Source organism: Rhopalosiphum padi, unplaced genomic scaffold, assembly GCF_020882245.1.
Source record: "Rhopalosiphum padi isolate XX-2018 unplaced genomic scaffold, ASM2088224v1 scaffold1, whole genome shotgun sequence".
NCBI classification, from domain to species: domain Eukaryota; kingdom Metazoa; phylum Arthropoda; class Insecta; order Hemiptera; family Aphididae; genus Rhopalosiphum; species Rhopalosiphum padi.
In genome coordinates this window covers 11,985,960-11,995,145 of record NW_026869996.1, presented here as the reverse complement: position 1 = coordinate 11,995,145, position 9,186 = coordinate 11,985,960, and the positions used below count along the sequence as shown (strand labels likewise).

The 9,186-nt window shown below is 28.3% G+C and overlaps 1 long non-coding RNA gene across 1 annotated transcript; it reads right to left on the bottom strand.

Annotated features, from left to right (window-relative positions):
* Positions 1–230: 230 nt before the first annotated feature.
* Positions 231–8,956, bottom strand: LOC132931158 (uncharacterized). The gene is made up of 2 exons (XR_009662353.1): positions 8,536–8,956; positions 231–529 (listed from the first exon to the last, which is right to left on the bottom strand). It is a non-coding gene; the product is annotated as an uncharacterized LOC132931158 (long non-coding RNA).
* Between the last annotated feature and the right edge of the window lie 230 nt (positions 8,957–9,186).

Sequence of the window (9,186 nt, the reverse complement as noted above, 5' to 3'; positions counted from 1 at the left end):
GTACCTGTTTGGTATTCTTTTTTGTGAAGAATTCTACTTATATGGCCACTTAAATATAATTTTATAATATTAGTTCGTTTTCTCTAAGAAAACTACAAAAAACATACTTTATAATTATTCTTTTCTTTTCTTTTTTGATTAAGACAATAATACACACAATTCACATGTAGATATTGTGTCATAAAGCTATAGCAGAGACATATATGTATAGAATAAAAAATAAAAATTAATAATGTGTGACAGTAATATATTGTACAAGTTCATAGTATATAATATAACTACTTCACATATGACATAATATATTATTCCTCATTGCCATCCCATTTTGTTGGTTTCCGATTGTTAGTTTCCGATGCCAAACTCCACACACGTGTTATAACCGGCAAACGATCGTGTTGGTTAAAACCAATAAAGCCCCTGCCGAAAAAGATGTCATGTCGAGACTGCGAGTTTCGAGGCTGATTGTTCTGAGGCTGATTGGACAAAGATTCTCCATTATTCGTGGACTTCTTCATTTTGAATGCGAAAACTATATGTAACAACAAGTAATATAACGATTATATCATATTAAATGTATTTATAAATATTATTTTAAGTCTCTGTGATGAACAATAAATAAATTCTATGACCATATAATGCAATATTATTTTGTTCTATACCAGGGGTCGGGAACCTTTTCGTAGGAAAGAGCCATTTTTTCAAAAATTACAAAACTATGATATCCAGGGAGCCGCACAGGATTGAACAACCTTTTTTTTTAATTGTGGTGTATAAATTATTACTTTATTAGTACATATATTAGAATAAAGATAGTATTATTACTTCATTGAGAAAATGGTAGGCAATAAAAACATAATAATACGTCTTAAATTTAGAAAATATAAAAAAACTTTATTTGTCACTATAATAACGCAGGAATAATATAATTTATATTTTACGGATCTCGATTGATAATTATCCAAAGAGCCGCAGGTTGCATGTTAAAGAGCATGTTGTTCTATACCATTATTATGATTTTTTTAGATAAATAGAATAATATTGCAAGTTCCCTTACTATAATAATTAATAATATCCATAAACAATCATGAATAACCATTTATATGTAATATATATATATATAAGGTCGTACCTAATTGGTATTTTCTGGGGGAAATGAAATGGTAACTCCTCAATTTCTATATTAAGAAGTGTTTTTTTTTAATTTTTTTAGTCATTTTCAATTTATATCATTTAATATTAAATTGCTAAACAAATCTAAAAAAAATGTCTGAGAACAAATCCAAATATTACTTTGCTAATGTTTATTTATTATTAATTTGTTTAGTAACCTTTTGTACAATATACACAACTAATGAATTTTTATATTCTTAAATGATGCGTTTATAATGTTTGATGGACAATTAAGTCTACCACACATAGGCGTGTGCACGGGGGGTTCCGGGTGTGCCTGGGCACCCCCCGAAATGTAATTGGGGCCCTAAAATTTAAGTCCTATAGCATATATTATATGAATCCATATTTTAACTAATGTTACTAGAATAAAAATGGTAATTTTTCTAAGATATGTCGTAAAAAAAAATATTATCTTTCGGGATAAAAAAATTAATACAACATAAAATATTTTAAATTTGCGTGATAAAATTTAAAACTTATTATGATTATAACAGCTAGATGTTATTGACTACAAAAGTAAAAATAATAAATAAATATTTCAATTATCTTAAAAATAGATTTTAGATCCAAATATATCTAATGAAATATTATATTACTTGGTAGTTGGTACTAGTAATACCATTGATTGATTTGATATGTGATATAATGTAAGTAATGTTTATTCGTGCATTATAATTTATTAAAATATGTATATGTTTGTTAAGAGGGCCCGAAAAAATTGTAGGCACCCCCCGAAATTTAGATCTGCGCACGCCTATGCTACCACATCATTGGCAACGTTACATGAATTACCTATTATTGCAGCAAAACACTTTAGTTCAAGTAAAAGAGCATTGAGAAACTACGCATCATTCTAAACAATAAACGATAATAATTTATGCATGGCTTTAAAAGTCCGAATAAATGGAAAAATGGAAAAAAAAAATTTTTGTGGTTTTTACTTATTTAATTATACAAAATTACAACTCACATAAACATAAAAACACTAACAAAGCAACTAAAAAATGATATTCTTGATTTTAAATCGTTTGAAAAAAACGCTTACAATTTAATAAATTATGAGTCTTCTTTAAATGTTTGCACAATCATTCATAGGTACGAAGTTTCTATGTAGAAAGTAGAAATATCACAAACTTTATAATTGTGTGTATCTATTAGCTATAATTGCTTATTTATAATTTATAAAGTATGTGCCCACTAATTTGTGACAATATTTAGGTTATTACAGACCCGCTAAATATTTATTTGTATGTGGAGACGTGGAGTTCGTTAAAAATTTATATAATGTAAGCTATATGAATTATGAGTTCATGACTAAAGTTCAAGTCATGACAAGTAACGCCAGTGCGTTATTTAAAAATTTGAATATAGTCTCTTGACTTGCAATATTACGACCTTGGAGTCATAATATTGAACTTCTTTGGATTCAAGGTTTACACAGACCAAGGTCCAGTGACTTTTTAAATAAATAGGAAATAAAAGTTTTTTTTTTGAAAATAAATCAAATTCTCGTTTTTCTACAATACGTTTAACACCATCATATCCTCTTGAACAGAGGCTTACAAAAAAATATGAGTCAAAGCAATAAACGTTTAAATTACGTTCATTGATTAAATTCATATAATCGTTTATGACTTGATCACTTAAATAAAATTGTGTATGAAGAAAACGTAGGTTATCCATACTGCTTTACAAACTAAAATAATTAAAATAAAATTAGAACACAATTTAATTGTTTTAAACATGTTAAAACTAAATACATTACTAACATTTAAAAACAATCAAGTATTAAATTTAAATTATTTAAAATAAAATATATTATTATGTATTATAATATAGGTCTTAATTAAAATTTAATATAGGTATCAAACTATTATTGATAAATGATAATATTTATTAGTCATTATGCTTGGTCCGTAAATACATAATCAACAATATGAATTGATTATTTATAATTGTTTTAGTAAAATAATGGTCTGTGCACATTAGGACTGTCTATCGATATAAATATTGTAGAATGAAAATTATAACTGAACTCATCATTGTAAAAATTATCACAAAAGCTTGGTCTTTTTAGAAATATTAATATAGCCAAAATAATTGGTATATCTAATGAATTTTTAATGTTTTATTATTAAATTACTCATTATTTACTTAACCTTGGATAAAAAAAATATAGGATAATTAAGTCATTTTATAAACATAATAATAGTAAAAAAATTTCATGATAAATATCATTGATAAAGTTTGAATAAAAAATTTAATTCTCAACTTAAACTGATTAAGAAAGATTGGCATTTGACAAATTAGTTGAATTTTATTTACAACCAGTTCAAAGGGCTAATTATTTTGTAGAATTTAAAATTTTGAAATTAACTTTCAAGCAATGGAAATGTTAATACCAAAATTGGATTAAAGCACTTATGAGCTGTTGAAGACATATTTTTCAAATATACATTTTTTAAATATTTTGTACAATGTCATCATCTACAGCTACTCCAATAAGATCTTTTTTTCTATCATAAAAAGATTGAAAAGTTATCTTAGATAACTATGAATGAAACAATGAAATTAGAAAATATTTAATATAAAAGTTATAACCTAACTATATTTTAAATCTGATTTGGGTATAGGATAGGTTAAATGGACTGGCATTGAAGTCTATTCTTAAGGACACACCTTTCGATATGGATAAAATTATTAATGTAATGGCGCTAAGTCCTAGGCAATTAGATTTTGATTTGAAATCTCTCAATTTTAATTACAATAAATAGTTAACAGTCTATAAGTTCTCATGTGTTATTTTCATAACACTTAAATATAATTTTAATATATAATTTGTGTAATTATGAATAAATAACTAGGTATGTCAACAGTTCTATAGTTTACTAGTGAACTGCTTATATATCTAGTTAGTTAATCATGGTTTTACTATTATAATTAAGTTTATGATATAAATTAAATAAATAATTAATAATTAAAAACTCAAAATATATACATGGACTTATAAATATGGTATATTTATTTAATAAAAAGTAATTGGGGAGTGTGAAGAACCCCATGACAAATTTCTAAATACATCTCTTATGGTTTGAGAGCAAAGACAATTTTCATACAGTAATCCATTAATAAAACTATTTTCGGTAATTAATCTATTAACCTTCTGAATTTTTTATGTTAGTTTATAGTTTTTGAGAATTCATAACTTGTTAATTACTTGTTTATTTTTATTATTTATAACTTATTAATATAAATTTATATTCATGACATGATATGTTTATTTTTATTCCAATAGATAAAATCATTAATGAATTGTTTATATACTTTTTACATATGCTGTAAGAAAATCGAAACAACAACCAAGGAAATCATATTATCTATTTGAAAATATATGACTGGTGCTAAAAGCAGAATAGAACAACAAACTAAAAATACCATTAATTCTTAAATACAAAGTTTTTTTAATATAATATATTATCAATACATCAATGTATTTGAAAGAAATTAAGAAAATAAGAAAATTAATACTATATATATTATGAAGTAATTTTTATACATATCATATATTATATTTATCTTTATCATTATATATTAACTGATTATATACAGTGAATTCCATTTAATGCGATCACTGGTTTATAGAATTAACAGTTTATTGGAATAATATTTGAAAATCCCAAACCAGATCTTATGTTATTAATGTTAAATTAAACTTTTATTAGAATCACCAAGTACCGGATAATTGAATCATTTTTAAGAACATTCTTATGGTTTTATTGGTATTTTAAACTTTCACTAAAAAGAAACAAGAATTGTTTTGAAAAAGTTAAAAAGATCTATTCAAAAATATGGCAAAAATGTTACTTTTCAGTTGTTCCAAAAGTTATAGGTACAATGTACATAAATTATTATTTATTTAATTTTAAATTGGTAATTATAAATCATGAATATATTATATTAATTGAATAGAGATTTTAATTTCAGGCTAATATGAAAATGATATTAGTAGATTCTCAAGTACAATCAAAAATAGATAGTTTCTTCACTTTATTTTGAATGTGTTTTATTTTAATTTAATTTTAAAATTTTAAACATATACATATAAATATACTCATAAAAAAAAAAAATGTTTTATGGAATCAATCGGTTAATAGAATCAAAATTATCTTAACCAATGTGATCACATTAAGCGGAACTCATTAACAGTAAAATTATGTCTAAAATTACGTTTGAATTGTATTTGTATTTGAAATTTTTTTTTTTGTCAATTTATTAAAATTATATTGATTATGAATTTTAATAGTTCGAAAAATTATTCCGCATACATGGGTGGTTGTTTAAAAAATGATAGACAATACAATTTAATTAGATAAACAAAATTCAACATACCTTAAAATTCTTGCGAGTGCAATCAGTAAGCAACGATTAAAGGTTACCGTCAAGAATGCGTGTTCAGCGAGAACTAAATACTAGAGAGTAGGTACCTCGTGACTAGTGAATACTGAACGGCCGACTAACGAAGGTCCGAAGAGCAAAGAGTTGGGAGCTACCGTCGTCAATGATAACACATCTGATATCACGGACTAAGATATACAGGACTGGACACGACATGGTTGGAGGGTGTGGGAAATGTAGTTCAACAGGCGGTGTTCAGGGGGATATTTTCCTTTTAGCATTACTAACGCCGTCTTGGTGGATATTTTTGGAACTAAATTTGTAATAATGTGATCTAGTTCCATAAGTATCCATTAAGACGGCGCTAATAATGCTAAAAGGAAAATATCCCCCCGAACTCCGCCTGTTGTAATACATTTTGTAACCACAATATTCATCTCGTGTCCAGTCCATCTTAGTCCGTGTCTGATATTCAGATTCTGATGCCACAATTATTAGTGAACCAGCAGTGACACCAATGTGAAATAAAAAGTTATTACAGTGATGCCGACATCGCCACTAGCTCGCTGCGCTCGCTCGGACAAAAAAAACGAAAATGCGTATGGGTTAGAGAAAGATAGAGAAAACGATAGACAGAGAGAGTGATTGAGTGAGTGTGTGAGAGAGTAAGAGTGAGAGAACGCAATTGTCCCAATCCCGTTTGTACTCCCAATTTATTCTTGCCGCCGTCTCATTTCGTAGACGAGTAATATTTTCAAATATTTATTAAATAAAATTATTTTATGTAATTACATTATTATTATTCAACTATCGATTATTGACTTGTATATAGAACGTATATTTAATATAATTTTATAGTGTACCGTGTACCTAAAACTTAACTATTTTCAGTCACGGATTTAAGGAAAGGCGCGTTATTGCGTTAAGATGCTTTAGCCACCCACCTTTGGAAGTGTAATATTTAATTCATCTTAATATCTATGCAGTACATCAGTCTAAAATGTCAACAGATTACATTACGTATTTCAATTAATGATATACTATTACTATACGTGTCATCCGAGTGTCCAATTTAAAAATAATATAATACAGATAATGAGTATACTATACTTAAAATAAAAAAACCTATAACTAATAACATGACATATTGCTAATTGATATTATAAATTAAACATATTTCTATTTTTTATTTTTTAAGAATTTTTATTACACGGATTAAAAAAATGAAAATTACAGATAGATAGGTTTGATACAGATTTAAAAAAACAATTTACTACATGTTCCATAAGACTATACTACACATTAAAACTAACCAGTATCGTAATTATGCGTTGGGTTGGGTGGTAAAAGGATAACATTTTTTATTTTATAATTTTCGGATTAGTAGAAAATATTTATTTATACATGGGTATTTGTATAGTACGTTACACGAGCCCATTTCATACTTATCGCAAGTAATTATTTATACTCAACACTCAGACCACACTGATCTATTAAATTTATTGAATTATACTTTTATCCGGAACTATAATATGTAGCTAGCTGTTAAGGTGTTGGATGTTAATGGTCTCTAGCCGATTACAAAAAAACAGAGAAATTAATTTTATTAAAAACACATTAGAGTAATCACACACACACAAACACACTCAATGTTTGCATGTTGTATATTAAAGTGTATAATGTATTGTAGATGACAACGACAAGGCAGGTTCGATGTGTAGTAGGTATTTACAATTAAAATATGTATCCTCAATGGCACCGAACTAAAATTAAATTAGTGGGGGGCAAAAATTTATTTTTTGTTTCCAGTGGCGGCTATCCTAGAGCAGAGATGAGTGGAGTGGGTTGTCTGTGTAATTTTTCTTATGCGAATAATACAGAATAATACTTTGGACTATTTCAATCTTGTATAATAGACAATTATTATACGTTACAAACACTCAAACACAATTATTAACGTTTTTGTAATGTGTAGGTACAATGTTTCGAACAGATTCGTATGTCATTCAACGACGTCACAGCCACCGAATAATCGGATCTGAATCGAATCGCACGCGTTGTCAGACCATTATAGCGGCACACGAAACGGGAAGCTCAAACAAGAATGATACAGCCGTAACGCGGAACTCTGACGAGTCACTGGAACTGTGCCATCTGCGCGCTAGATCCGACGTACGAACGACTCGTCTTTCTGCGGAACGTAACCCGCCGTAACTATGTGCGTGTCGAAAATGACGATGGCGCACAGGGAAATGGGTTTTTACGAATATACGTTCTGTTTGGGAAACATACTTGAACACTTACGAATAATGTATTCCTACGAGCGACTGTTATCGCATAAATACGGCAATGAAATAATTTATAAATATGCATTAACGCAAATATTTAATTCAGATGTGACGAAAAAAGCAAACGCAACACACCAAACAATAGCTGACGTACTGCTCGAACGGTGCCCGATTTATATAGGCCACGGAACAAGGAAAAGGTCGAATTTTGTTTGTGCATACCAGAGCTATACTAATTTTGAAGCATTATGAGAACAGGAAATACTCTTTTTTTTTAAATACATAATAGATGCTTTTGCGCTAAACTGAACCAGAGAGTCATAATCGTGGAAATACGGAGTATCTTTGTTCCTATATTATGTGGGAGATAGACATAAAAAACAAATGCTGGTGTAACGGCCCCTTATAATAAACGGGAAACAAACCCATTGTTCACATAGCATTGATTATTATATATTAAGTCATCGTTTTTTTTTTTAAATAATTTTTGTTATACTAAATAATATGAAATCGTTAATTATTTATTTGTAGGAGGCGCGATAATTTATTTTTATTTTTAGGAATGCGCGAACCGTGATAGTTTGGGAACCGCTGCTATATAATATACCTTAACTACACGCGTTTTAGAATTTATAACATACATAATTAATCTATAATTATTAAACAAAATCATATTTACTTGTATGGACCTTCGAAACGTTGAAAACTGCGACGAAGACTGTTGACAACACGTGCAAATGGCGTAGCGAACAGAACACTGACCACACTGTAGGCTGTATCGGAATGTACGTCGACGTTGAATCGTGTTCAAAACTCAAATGATTGTAGAAATCGATTCGACAGTTCGACTGGTTTACAAGACAGCGAAGAAAAATGCCGACGGTGGCTGATCGCAGAACACAGTGTCGCCTGCAACAAAAGAGATTCTATTATACTATATTATAGGCATATACCTGCAGAGGACCCAAGAGAAGGGATCGTCGTGGCTCGGGTGTGGTGCTATTGTGTTATTGACGTGAGTGTACATAGCGTGTAAGTATATAAATATACATCATGTACCTCAGTTGTATATACGTTTATGTCGTAGGTATAAAATTTAAAACTACCTGTACTACTATACGGGGTGATTCTTTTATCATTAAACACTCATATTATTTCGAAAAGTATTGACTTTTTAACATTTTTTTTTCAAAATATATATTTTTTTCATGCCTTTCTCCAACTGTACTTATGATATTTTTATTTTTTTTACATTTTTTTTAGTTAATAGTGAAACCACTATCGACTTTTGCTTTTCAAATGGCAACCCACGAATCATCCTGTATATCGT